The sequence below is a fragment of the Lepidochelys olivacea genome, assembly GCF_965140295.1.
Source record: "Lepidochelys olivacea isolate rLepOli2 genome assembly, chromosome: 2".
Lineage (NCBI taxonomy): Eukaryota > Metazoa > Chordata > Testudines > Cheloniidae > Lepidochelys > Lepidochelys olivacea.
This window is the reverse complement of record NC_140412.1, coordinates 38936360-38949443: the sequence shown is the minus strand read 5'-3', so window position 1 is coordinate 38949443 and position 13084 is coordinate 38936360. Positions and strand designations below refer to the sequence as shown.

Genomic DNA, 13084 nt, shown 5'->3' with positions numbered 1-13084 from the left:
ATGTCAGAATGGTTAGAGTCCACCACCCCCCACACTCATTTCACTAGTCTTTGGTTCATAATATTTGGTAATTATTTCAAGCCTTGCAATATTCACTAGCTATAAGATTCCTTGGAATCTTAACTGATGAGGCTAAAAAGTGTGTTTTTATATTACTTATTCCAACTGCCATCCCATTGCTCCCCAACAGTTTTGTTTGTCTTACATAAGTGTAATACTTCACATGGGACTATTGGAATTGAATTTCTTGTATTTAAACTCAATTTAAAAAAATTTAGATTTTTTTTCAGAGATCAGGTCATCTCAAGGGTGAAAGACGTTTCAGTAGCTGTTTCAACCAACACTGGTCAAGAACAGTTGCTCCATTTCTCTGTAATATTTTCTAGGGTGGATTAAGGCCTTGACCACACTGCAAACACTGTTAAGAAGCCATTTTACATAATGGTTGCAGCTACAGCAATGATACCACCCAGTATAGATTAGACAGGGCAGATATGGTTAAAACATTCTCTGAAAGCCAGTTGATCAAACTGTGATTACTGGCCAGCTAACGCTAGCAGACTGGCACGGCAGGATCCTGGACAGCACTGCTGCACTTTAACAGAAGAGAAGCTACTTTCATGAAGCACAGCGATGGTGGAAAAATGCCAGTCAATTCCTCTGTACACTAGATCGCGTCTTGACAGCATAAAATGGTGCTGCTGGAGCTCTCCGCAGCGCCGGGCCGCGGTGCGCGCTTGCAGCCGGCAAAGCTACACCGAGCGCAGGGCGGCTACACCATGAAATCGACGCGGCGTGGGCGAGGAGGGACAACCGGGCTAGACTCCTCCCGCCGCCCCTCCCGCGCTGCGGCCGCCGCATCCGCCCGGTTCCGAGACAGGCAGCGCCTCGGCTGGGCTCTTTGTCATGGCGGATCCGTGCCAGAGCCCAGCCCACTGTGCGCGCTAACCCCGCTCACCTCAGCCCAGCGGCGGGGGGAGGAGGCGGCCGCGCCCCCGCCCCCGCCCCGACACAGAGCGACAGTGGGGAAAGCCGCAGCCCGGCGCAGTCGCCACACGGGCGAGAGAGGGGGCGCAGAACCCGCCCCGCGGCGCCAGCGCAGTCGCCGCCCTACAGGAGCTGCCGTGGCCGCTCGGGAGCCCGGGCAAAGCGCCCATTACACGCCCCGCGGCCCGGGTGCCCAGCGACACCCCGGCTCCCTCCGCGCCGGGATCCGGGGCGGGGCCACCGCAGCAAGGCGCTCCAGGAACCCCGCTCGACCAGGCGGAGGCAGCGCTGCCGGCGGGAGACCACACCCAACCAGCGAGCCGCCTGCGCCCCACAAGCTACGCGCCCGGCCCCAGGCAGGCGGCACCCCTGCCGGCGGGGCCCCGCGCGCCCAGGTGGGGCGGCCCGCACCGGCCCCGGAGGGACTGCGCCCCCTGCCCCGCTGCCTGCCCGGCCCGAAGGAGCCCCCGCCCAGCAGCCCCACCTGCCAGAGGAGCTGACCCCCTGCCCCGGCTCACACGCTGCTGCCCCCGCCTCCCCCAACGGCTCCATCTTCCCCCTCTCCGAGGCAGCAACCTGGCAGGGAGCACAGGGAGGGGCGGACCCGGCCTCACCTGTGCAGCGCAGGCCACGTCCGCAGCGGCGGAATGGTTACCTGGGGGCCAGCGCCCCCGCGCCCTGCCCGCGGAGCCCGGCGCGGGGAGCCGCCCTGCTGCCTGCGAAAGGACGGGGGGGGGGCGCCGCTACCCCGCCAGCTCCTTCCCCCCTTGCGGACGCCCCGCAGGGCTGGCCGTGCCCTGGGCCCCGTTACCTGTGTAAGGAGGAAGCGGCGGCGGCGCGAGTGTCTCGGGGCGGGTAGCCGGCACGGACTGTAGCTCTCTAGCCCTGCTGCTCTCTCCGCTGCAGCCTCTCTCCCAGCGCCGCACACGGGGTCTCCGCCAATCACTGCGCCGCAACGCACGGGCACCACACTGCCCGTGACGTCAAACGGGGCCATGGCAACCGCGAGCGAGCGAGCGCCTGCGCCTTCCCCGCCGCCCCACAGGGCGGGGGCCGCCCCAACTGCCGCTGGCGTCGGCGCGCGCAGCACCGCGGGGGACACGCCTTGCCCCGCCACAGCCTGTGCCGCGGGCGCGCGCCTTTGCTTCCAACTGCAGCGTGTGCGTGAGCAAGCGCTTGCGGGGTCCGCGCCGCTCCCCTGGCGGCAGGGCTGGGAGAGGCTGCGCACCGATTCTCCCTTCCCCCACACAGACCTGCCACAATGCCGTCGGGGAGGGGCTCCCTCCTGCTGACTTGTGCGAGGTGCCCTCGGTGGGGCGGCGTCTCTCAGTTCAAATAGCCCCAAATGTGGCTGGCTGAAGCCCCGGCTCCCATGTGGCACACGACATTTCAAAGCAGTCTGCGTAACCCTGCAGCAGCTCTTTAGAGCAGTGGGTTCCAAACATTTTTTCTGGGGACCCAGTTGAAGAAAATTGTTGATGCCCATGACCCAACGGCGCTTGGGTTTGGGGTGCGGGAGGGGCTCAGGGCTGGGGCAGTGGGGTGAGGGCTGCAGGGTGGGGCTGGGAATGAGCGGTTCAGGGTGCAGGAGGGTGTCTGGGCTGGGGGTGGGGGTGGGGGGTTTGGGGTGCAGGAAGGGGTTCCAGGTTTAGGGGGCTCTGGGCTGGGGCACAGGCTTACCTCTGGCGGCTCCTGGTCAGCGGCACAACCAGGGTTCAGAAGCAGGCTTCCTGCCTGGCCTGGCACCGCACTGCGCCATGTAAGCAGCCAGCAGCAGGTCTGGTTACTAGGTGGAGGCACGCAAGCGGCTTCGCATGACTCTCGCCCGCATGCATGCCCCCCCACCCCCCAGCGCTACTTGGGATGGGGGCAGCACGCGGAGCCCCGTGGCCCCCCTGCCTAGAAGCCAGACCCGTTGCTGGGGTGCAGCGTGGTATTGGAACAGATAGGCACTAGCCTGGGCAGCACCGCTGATGGGACTTTTAATGTCCTGGTTGGCGGTGCTGACCAGAGCGACTCAGTGCCTGACATGCCGAAAAAGGCTGCTTTAGAGCACCTAGGAGAGTTGAGCTTGAAGCAGAAAGCTGGTTTTACCCTTCACTCTAGCAAAGCCGGTGCTCTGCTGTCATCCATCGATCTGAGTTTTATGCCATTGCCCATCACTGGAGGATCTGAGTTCCTTAAACAGAAAATCAATAGCAATAGCAGAGTCCCTAGTGGCCTTCCTGGAGTCTCTGGCACTTCTCCCTTTATGCGGTCAGATCTCTGCTGGGGATAGGGCTGGGGGTTTCAGGAGGGGTGGGGGAAGGTTGAGAAGGGTATTGAGTATAAAAGGTGTGTTTGAATTGTGAGCATTACTTATGATGGAAAGGGTTCCTCTGACAGAAAATTGCAACATTATCTAAAAATGGTCAGACTGCATCCACCCGATCAATTGGTCTACAGCCAGATCACCTTGCCAGAGAATGCTTTGTCCTCCACTTCGCACATTTGTCATCCTGGGTTATGAGGAAAGGTTAAAAGAATTGGGCATGTTTAACCTAGAGAAAAGAATATTGGGGGCAACATGATAACAGTCTTCAAATATGTCAAAGGTTATAACACTTCTGAGGGAATTCTGCACCAAAAGAAATTTCTGTGCATAATATTTTAAAATTCTGCACATTTTATTTGTTGTCAATAAATAAACTTGGAGGCTCCAGACTGGCAGCGGGGAGCACAGGCCACTGGCTGCATGGAGGTGGGAGATCACCCTGCAGCCCCTCTCTGCCCCCCCGGGACACGGACTCAGAGGTGAGACTGCACCAAACTTTGACACAGTGGAAGGGCAGAGCCTACCCCAGAAAAGCCTGGGACCCTGCCCCTCCGCACCAGGTGTGGCCGGGCAGGCTCAGCCCAGCAGGATCCAAGTGGGGGGTGGAGGATCCAGGTTTGGGGTGAAAGAGTTCTATGTGGGGCAATCTGAGTGCAGGTGGCTCAGTGGGGGATCTGGATGCACAGGGTTCATTTGGGGTTTCCAGGTCGGGACAATGGGACTCTGCAGGGGAGTCCAGGTGAAGATGGTTGGGGCTCAGAGGGAGAATCTGGATGAGGAGGGATAGAGCTCAGCAGGGGAGTCTGGGTGCTGGGGGAATGGGGCTTGGTGGGTTGGGGATCCGGGTGCATGGACCTCGTCAGGGCGGGTGTTGGGGTGCAGAGGGATCACTGGGAGGGTGGTCTGGATGAAGGGGATGGGGTTCAGTGGGGAGGGTCTGATTGCAGGAGGTGAGGCTCAGCAGGGTTGGGGTTTGGATGCGGGGGTTCAATGTGTCCCTTTCTCTGTCTTTCAGAGTAACAGCCGTGTTAGTCTGTATTCGCAAAAAGAAAAGGAGTACTTGTGGCACCTTAGAGACTAACCAGTTTATTTGAGCATGAGCTTTAGTGAGCTCACGCTCAAATAAATTGGTTAGTCGCTAAGGTGCCACAAGTACTCCTTTTCTTTTTTCTGTCTTGTTGATCCATGCACTCCCTAGACAACTTCTAGGCATGTCCTCTCCTTCTATTTCTCGTCTGGACTGCAGAAATGGCTGTAGACTTGTAAATATAATAAAATGACAGAAGTGAGGATGTTGTCTCTAGATTGTTTAGCTCTTCAAAAGTATACTCATACCAAGGAACATCATTTGTTCATTTTTAGGTGGTGACATTTCTGCAGTAGTTTTGACTTTTTCTGATATGACACAGCCCCTTCTTTATCACATGCCCTAAGAACTGTAGTCAGGTTTATCAGAGGCTATTGTACATTTTGTTCTATTCTGACCACCCCAATTGCCTTCAGACCTTGTTTTAAATTTACATGATACTCTTTCTTGGATTTCCCACAAATTAAAATGTCATCCATTCAAACTTTCACTTCCCCCAGGACTTACAAAACCTCATTCTTTTTCCTTTGGAAGATTTCTGGAGCACTTGTGAGACCAAATGGGAGGTAACAAAAGTAAGGTGTTCAGAATGGTGGGGCAGAACTCACCAGAATTCACTAGTTACATGTGGTGAGGAAAAAATATTGCTCAAGATAAATTTGAAGAATATACCTTTTCCTCTTTACTGCTTCATTGAACCTCTGTAGGACTGTGCAGATACAGAGGTCTCCATTTTTTTTTGCAATATACATCATAAAGGCACATCACTTTGTAGGTTCCGTTACACTATTCTTCTCTATCATATCTAGTTCTTGTTTCAATTTTAGAAGCAATGGGATTATTACCCTTGCAGCTGTGATGATCCAAGGAGATATACATTGCTCACCTTTGTTTGTGCTGCCTCCCTGATTCATTTGCTTCAACAAGATATATTCCCACCACCATCCTTTATTATTACATTTCCTGCATGCTTCCACTGGCTTGGAAAACCTCATCAATCCTGTGTTCTACTTTATCATGCTTGTTACATTTCTGTCCAGGGAACTTGGTATTCTTGAAAGACTTATGTTAGGGGGTGTGATGGGGTATACCTGGCCTTCGAGGCCCCACTGTCCTACTACACCCCACCTGAGAAAAGGAGCAGTGAAGGTGCGTCCTCCAGGCTTTCCTAGAGAGGCTGCATGGAGCAGCCAATCAGAGCCCACAGGGCTCAGATAAAAGTTGCGGCAAGGCCTTAGTAAGTCAGTTCCTGGCTGGGACTGGAGGGCCTTCTCTGCCTAAGGAAGTCTAAGCTAGTAGCCAGTCTACTTCTGGCTGCATTTTGCTTAGCTGGGTTTCTAGAGAGTTATAACTATATCTTAAGACCCTTAACCGAGAGGTACAGGTGGAGCAGGTAGGAAGAAGCCCAGGGAAGAAGCAGCAATGAACTGAAGTGAGTGGTACATGGCTGCTGATAAGAGGGACCCTGGGTTGGAACCTAGGATAGTGGGTGGGCCTGGGTTCCCCTGCTGTTCACAGAAAATGCTGTAAACCCCATTAAGGGGCAGGACTGAGTTGGGACCCTAAACAAAGGGCTGCATTTAAAGGGGCCCAGAGCTAGGACTGAAGACCCTACCAAAGGGGAATAAATTATTTATCAGAGTTTATAACACCTTGGAAGGGGTTCATTTGGGCTTTGTGACTTGACTGGAGGGCTGAGCCATAAAGAGCTGCCAAGTGAGTTTCACAACCTACAAGGGGTGCCAGGAGCAGGAAAAGGACTGCAGTACTGCATGCAGCAGCAGAAGGTGCTTAAGAAGTGTGTATCCCCTGTTACAGGGGGCTTCCTTTTCCCTCAAGAGAATTTTTTTCTTTGCTGCTTTTTTGCACTATGCTTCTACAGTTTTCTTGCTGGATGACTTGTGTTTTTACTATCTCAGACTGTCAGGCATACTTGTCAACATCCGGGAAGGAAAAACCAATAGATCATGAATTTCTAAAATTATAGAAACTTGCATACACTTATAGATTTGCATAAAAGTACATTAAAAACAGAGCAGGTGGGAGGAAGAGGGGGTGGACAGAGAATGACCCCAAAATATCCTTCTCTTTCCCTCACAGCAGATTAGGGTTGGAAGAGATCTGAGAAGGTCATCTAGTCCAACCCCTTGCTCAAAGCAGGACCAACCCCAACTAAATCATCCCAACCAGGGCTTTGTCAAGCCAGGCCTTAAAAACCTCTAAGGATGAAGATTCCACCACCCTCCCTCCACAACACATAATTATTTCTCCCGTAATATTATTATCCCTCCCTCCAACTGTAACCTTTTAGAAGGTGGATGGGGGAAGCAGAGCAAGGCTATTCACCTCCGAGGCCTCCGGAGGTGGCAGCAGGGCAGTTTTTTTCCAACCCCTCTCTCCCTTGGGGAAGGAGGGATACAGCAGGGAGAAGGCCTTGTACTGGGGTTGACAGCACAAGAAGCCAGTGGGAGCAGCTGCTTGCCAGCTGGCTCTTAAAACAGGGGTCCCACCACATCAACTGGGAGATAAAAGCATTGCTTTCTCCCTGTGCTAAGGGAGTAAAGAATGCATCAGTCTATAGAGCAGTTTTGATTGACTGCCTTTCTCCAGGGGGAAGGAATGTGAGGAATAGCTTATAGCAGCCAAATGGAGGGAATTTCCCCATAGGCTAGGGGTTTTCCCAGCAGCCCCCCAGAAATATCTGCAAATCTCTAGTCTTTGTGAGAATCCTGTAGATTCAGCAGGTCTGTCATGCTTTTGTAAAGCTTTTGATACTGTTTCACATGACCGTCTCATAAACAAACTAGGGAAATGCAACCTAGATTAAGTTACTATAAGGTGGGTGAAAACTGGTTGGAAAACCATTTCCAGAGAGTAGTTATCAGTGGATCACAATCATGCTGGAAGGGCATAGTGGGTGGGTTCCCGCAAGGATCAGTTCTGCGTCTGGTTCTGTTCAATATCTTCATTGGTGATTTAGACAATGGTATACAGAGCACACTGATAAAGTTTGCGGATGATACCAAGCTGGGAGGGGTTGCAAGGAGGATAGGATTATAATTCAAAATGATCCGGACAAACTAGAGAAATGGTCTGAAGTAAATAGGATGAAATTCAATAAGAACAAATGCAAAGTACTCCACTAAGGAAGGAAAAATCAATTGCACACATACGAAATGGTAAATGACTGCCTAGGAAGGAGTACTGTGGAAAGGGATCTGGGGGTCATAGTGGACCACAAGCTAAATATGAGTCAACAGTGTAACACTGTTGCAAAAAAAGCAAACATCCTTCTGGGATGTATTAGCAGGGGTGTTGTAAGCAATACATGAGAAGTAATTCTTCCACTTTACTCTGCACTGATTAGGCCTCAGCCGGAGTATTGTGTCCAGTTCTGGGAGCCACATTTCAAGAAAGACGTGCACAAGCTGGAGAGAGTCCAGAGAAGAGCAACAAAAATGATGAAAGATTTAGAAAACATTACCTATGAAACAAGATTGAAAAAATTGGGTTTGTGTTGTCCGGAAAAGAGAAGACTGAGTGGGGACATGTTAACGGTTTTCAAGTATGTAAAAGGTTGTTACAAGGAGGAGGAAGAAAAATTGTTTTTCGTAAGCTCTGAGGATAGGACAAGAAGCAATGGGCTTAAATTGCAGCAAGGGAGGTTTAGGTTGGACATTAGGAAAAAATTCCTAACTGTCAGGGTGGTTAAGCACTGGAATAAATTGGCTAGGGAAGTTGTGGCGTCTCCATCATTGGAGACTTTTAAGAGCAGGTTAGACAAACACCTGTCAGGGATGGTCTAGATCAGAGGTGGGCAAACTACGGCCTGCGGGACCCTCCTGCCCTGCCCCTGAGCTCCCGGCCGGGGAGGCTAGCCCCCAGCCCCTCCCTTGCTGTTCCCCCTCCCCCACAGCCTCAGCTCACTGTGCCTCCAGCGCAATGCTCTGCGCAGCGGGGCTGCAAGCTCTTGCCGGGCAGCGCAGCTGCAGCCTGACCTGGTGCTCTGTGCTGCACGGTGGCATGGCTGGCTCCAGCCAGGTGGTGTGGCTGCCTGTCCTGGTGCTCTGGGCAGTGCGTCTGTACCCGCCAGCCACCAGTGTTCCAAGCAGCGTGGTAAGGGGGCAGGGGTGTGTGGATGGGGCAGAGGTCCTGGGGGGGGGGCATCAGGGAACAGGCGGGGTTGGATGGCGCAGGAGTCCCAGGGGGGCCGTCAGGGGGCGAGAAGCTGGGGTGGGGGGGTCAGATAGGAGGTGGGGGCCAGGTCACGCCTGACTGTCTGGGGAGGCACAGCATCCCCTAACCGGCCCTCCATACAATTTTGGAAACCCGATGCGGCCCTCAGGCCAAAAAGTTTGCCTGTCCCTGGTCTAGATAATACTTAGTCCTGCCACAAGTGCAGGGGACTGGACTCTCGAGGTCCCTTCCAGTTCCATGATTCTGTGCTTATGGTGCTGCCTATTGTAGAGTTAAGTCAGACATTAACTGTAATTTTCTGACAGTTCCTTGCTTAAAATTCTAATTACTAGATGGTCTTTTATATGTTCTTTATTGAAATCAAAGTCACAAGGCTGTACTTGTACATTATAGTACCCTTACAAAGGCTTGCATGCATCCTTCAGTAACAGCATGCCTGCTTGTGTATTACATTCCTTTTTGGAACTGAACATTCATACTTTTTAAGAAGGTGTCATAGTTATTCCAATCTCCTTCCTCAGCAAAGGCTAATGATTTATAAATATTTTCAGCCTCATTCCTCATGATGTAGATTAACAAGCAGACCTGTATTTCATCACTCTCTGTGGCAAGCTTGGCTGTGTTTTGGAATCTACTGACATGTTCCTTCCTCTCAGGATATTTGGTCAGCTGATCAAGCTAAAAAACTTCTGGGGCAGTCAATTTTTGAATTTTCTCTTCCTTCTGTTTGTATTGATCCAAAACTAATCAAATGCAAACACCATGTCATGTGACAATGGTATAAAAAAAATCACAGAAAGAACCCTTCTTTACATTTTCCTTGTTCAGTGATAGATTAGGATAAGATGAGGAGTATTACCCCTAAAGCTATACACATTCTTGCTCTCTCTGCTTCACTGAAAAGCTTCTGCCTAGGACCCCTTGTGGGGGTCCGCAGACTAAGATTTCCAAAGGGATTCTCACCTTCATTTGAAATTTTTTAGGGGTCTGCAAACAAAAAAAGGTTGAAAACCACTGGCCTAGAACCTTCTCCAAAGCCCTCTTTCCTGCTTGGCTTCCTTCTGAAGTCTTAAATAAACAATACACATATCCTCATCGGAAGACGCAAAGAACCAGTACAACCTCAAGTCCTGTTTAGGTAATCCTTGTAGTCATATCTTCAGATGACTTTGGATATGGAGTGATATATTAATGCAGATCTTGGTTGCAGATGTCCACATTGGGGATACTTCAGACATTATCTGATAGAGAAGTTCAATTTATTTGAACATAAGAACAGCCATACTGGGTCAGACCAAAGGTCCATCTAGCCCAGTATCCTGTCTTCTGACAGTGGTTAATGCCAGGTGCTCCAAAGGGCATGAACAGAACAGGTAATCATCAAGTGATCCATTCCCTGTCGCCCATTCCCAGCTTCTGGCAAACATAGGCTAGGGACAACATCCCTGCCCATCCTGGCTAATTGCCATTGATGGACCTATCCTCCATGAATTTATGTAGTTCTTTTTTGAACCCTGTTATAGTCTTAGCCTTCACAACATCCTCTGGCAAAGAGATCCACAGACTGACTGTGCGTTGTGTGAAAAAAATACTTCCTTTTGTTTTAAGCCTGCTGCCTATTAATTTCATTTGGTGGCCCCTAGTTCTTGTGTTATGAGAATGAGTAAGTAACACTTCCTTATTTACTTTCTCCACACCAGTCACAATTTTATAGACTTCCGTCATATCCCCCCTTAGTTTGTTTTTTTCCAAGATGAAAAATCCCAGTCTTATTAATCTCTCCTCATACGGCAGACACTTCATACCGCTAATCATTTTTGTTGCCCTTTTCTTAACCTTTTTGAATTCCAATATATATATATTTTTAGATGGGGCGACCACATCTGCACGCCATATTCAAGAGTGGGCGTACCATGGATTTATATAGAGGCAATATGATATTTTCTGTCTTATTATCTATCCCTTTCTTAATGATTGCCAAGATTCTGTTTGCTTTTTTGACTGCCGCTGCACATTGAGTGGATGTTTTCAGAGAACTATCTACAATGACTTCAAGATCTCTTTCTTGAGTGGGAACAACTAATTTAGACCGCATCATTTTATATGTGTATTTGGGATTGTGTTTTCCAATGTGCATTACTTTGCATTTATCAAATTGAATTTCATCTGCCATTTTGTTGCCCAGTCACCCAGTTTGGAGAGATCCTTTTGTAGCTCTTCACAATCTGCCTGGGACTTAACTATCTTGAGTAGTTTTGTATCATTTGCAAATTTTGCCACCTCACTGTTTTACTCCCTTTCCCAGATCATTTATGAATATGTTGAATAAGACTAGACCCACTACAGACCCCATGGGACACCACTATTTACCTCTCTCCATTCTGAAAACTTACCATTTATTCCTACCCTTTGTTTCCTATCTTTTAATCAGTTACCAGTCCATGAGAGGAAATATCTTACAAATGTTTGTTTACAAACGATAGAAAGTGATAAAGAAAAATGATAGAATTTTAACATACCATTCACAAACAAAAACAACGAGGAGGCCGGTGGCACCTTAAAGGCTAACAGATTTATTTGGGCATAAGCTTTCGTGGGTAAAACACCCCACTTCTTCAGATACACAACAAATATTTGCAAACAAATATCATAGAACCCATAAATTGTAACCTTAACATGCAGTTATTTTCTGAAAAGAAATGATGTAAAACAACTTCTTACTCAGCTTATCTAGTTGCCTGAGTGACAAAAGTAGGTGTATACTGCTTTTTACTCCTGTTAGAACTGCAGAGCTAACACAGCTGAGAGAGAAAGCTGGATTCTGTTCTTTCTTGTCTTGTGTGTGAAAAGTTCCAATTGGTTACACCTTTGCAAACCTACTGAAGGCAGTGGGTTTGCAAAGGTGTCACTAAGGGCTTAATTTGATCTGTAGAACCTTTGTTAGTGGTGATAAATATGTGAGATGAATAGAACCTCGCTTGAATCTGAGTCCAGGCTGAGCCTGAAGGGCTGCAGGCAAATTTGCAGACTCTGATGAGAAGGAAGAGGACTCTATAAGTCTCTAATGGGTGTCACATGTACACTATGTAAATCATGGATTACTCTATTATGGCCTCCATTAGTGTGGTGTCTGAGCACCTGTTATATTAAGTTGGGAATTATGCAGCCCGGTGGGTTCTTGGATCCAGTGGAGCTTGGTTTGAAAACCAGGCAGCTTGATGTTGTTTGGGGGTTGTTAACATTCTTGGGGGAGAATCAGTTTATTCCTGTGTTTGGAGTTGGTGTGACAGCATTAAATGCAAGCTGAGATACAAAATGGAAGAACAAAGTTCTCTCTCTAGAATTAGATTGACTAAACTAATTAGGCCACTTTGGGGTGTAAATGAAGAACTGGATTTGGGGTGGGTACTGTTACCATTGGAACCAACAAGAAGTCATATAATAGACCTACCAGTCATAAAGCAGGCTTCCAGTAATTTACTGGCGATCTAAGCTGTAATGTTTGAAAACATGGGTCTAGAATAGATCATATCCGTGTGTAGGAACCAGCATGATGCCTACATATCACTTAAATCACAATATTTTATTCTTTTCTGGTTCTTACACCATGCCTATCACTGTGGTATATCTATGTATTCCAAAGATACATAAAACAAATACTAACGTGTATCACATGAAATTCCTTCTCCATTTCTCTCCACAGGAGGAAACATATAGTCTTGTCACTGCTTTTGAAGATGACATACAATGTCCTATCACATATGAAGGTGTGATGGCCATCCTGGTAGCTGACTCCAACGTTTGAACCAGGGACCTCCAGAACTGAAGACATGAGTCCCTACAGCTTAAGTAAATAGTATACAGATCTGAGAACCTAATGATGCATCCATTCCATCCTCAGTTACACTCCAGTGAAATACCTCTGGATTTAGTAACTGAGGATGAACTCTTGCCTCTTGTTTCTAAGAAGAAAAAGCATTAGGAATTTGGAAGTTGGACTTGTTCAATGTTCATTGTTAATGAATACAAAGTAATGCACTTTGGAAGGAAAAAAGTAAATACTTGTACATCTTAGAGTTTTAAATGAACGTATCAGCTCAGGAAAGGATCCTAGGCATGACTGTCTATAGCTCAATGAAGACTCTGCTTAATATGCAACTATGCTCAAAAAAAAGCAAACAAGATGTTAGGATGCAAACAGAAGAGGATGAGAATAATATGGAGAATAGTATAATGCCATAATATAAAATTACTCTTTGGGAGTACTGTGTGCTGTACAAGTTACTGCATCTCCAAAATTATATTGTACAATTAGAGGGGGTGTAATGCTGCCTGCAGTCAGTTACTCAAGAGCCTGAGTAGCAACCTCAGGGCAGAATGTTAAGAACCAGGGCACAAATCCTGGTTGTGAGATCTATACTTAGATTTCACCAACCAACCATCAACTATAAACTCTTCAGGGTCTAAACATAGTCACAGATTATGTATGTTTGGGTACT

General features: G+C 48.7%; 1 protein-coding gene across 1 annotated transcript in view; it reads right to left on the bottom strand.

The window, feature by feature from the left end:
- The window catches only part of YWHAZ (tyrosine 3-monooxygenase/tryptophan 5-monooxygenase activation protein zeta), a 31363-nt gene extending 29406 nt beyond the window's left edge, over positions 1-1957 (bottom strand). Inside the window, exon 1 of the mRNA XM_084620493.1 lies at positions 1799-1957. The gene's annotated coding sequence lies outside the window, so the exon portion shown is untranslated. The remainder of the gene's footprint in view (positions 1-1798) is intronic.
- Positions 1958-13084: the final 11127 nt, after the last annotated feature.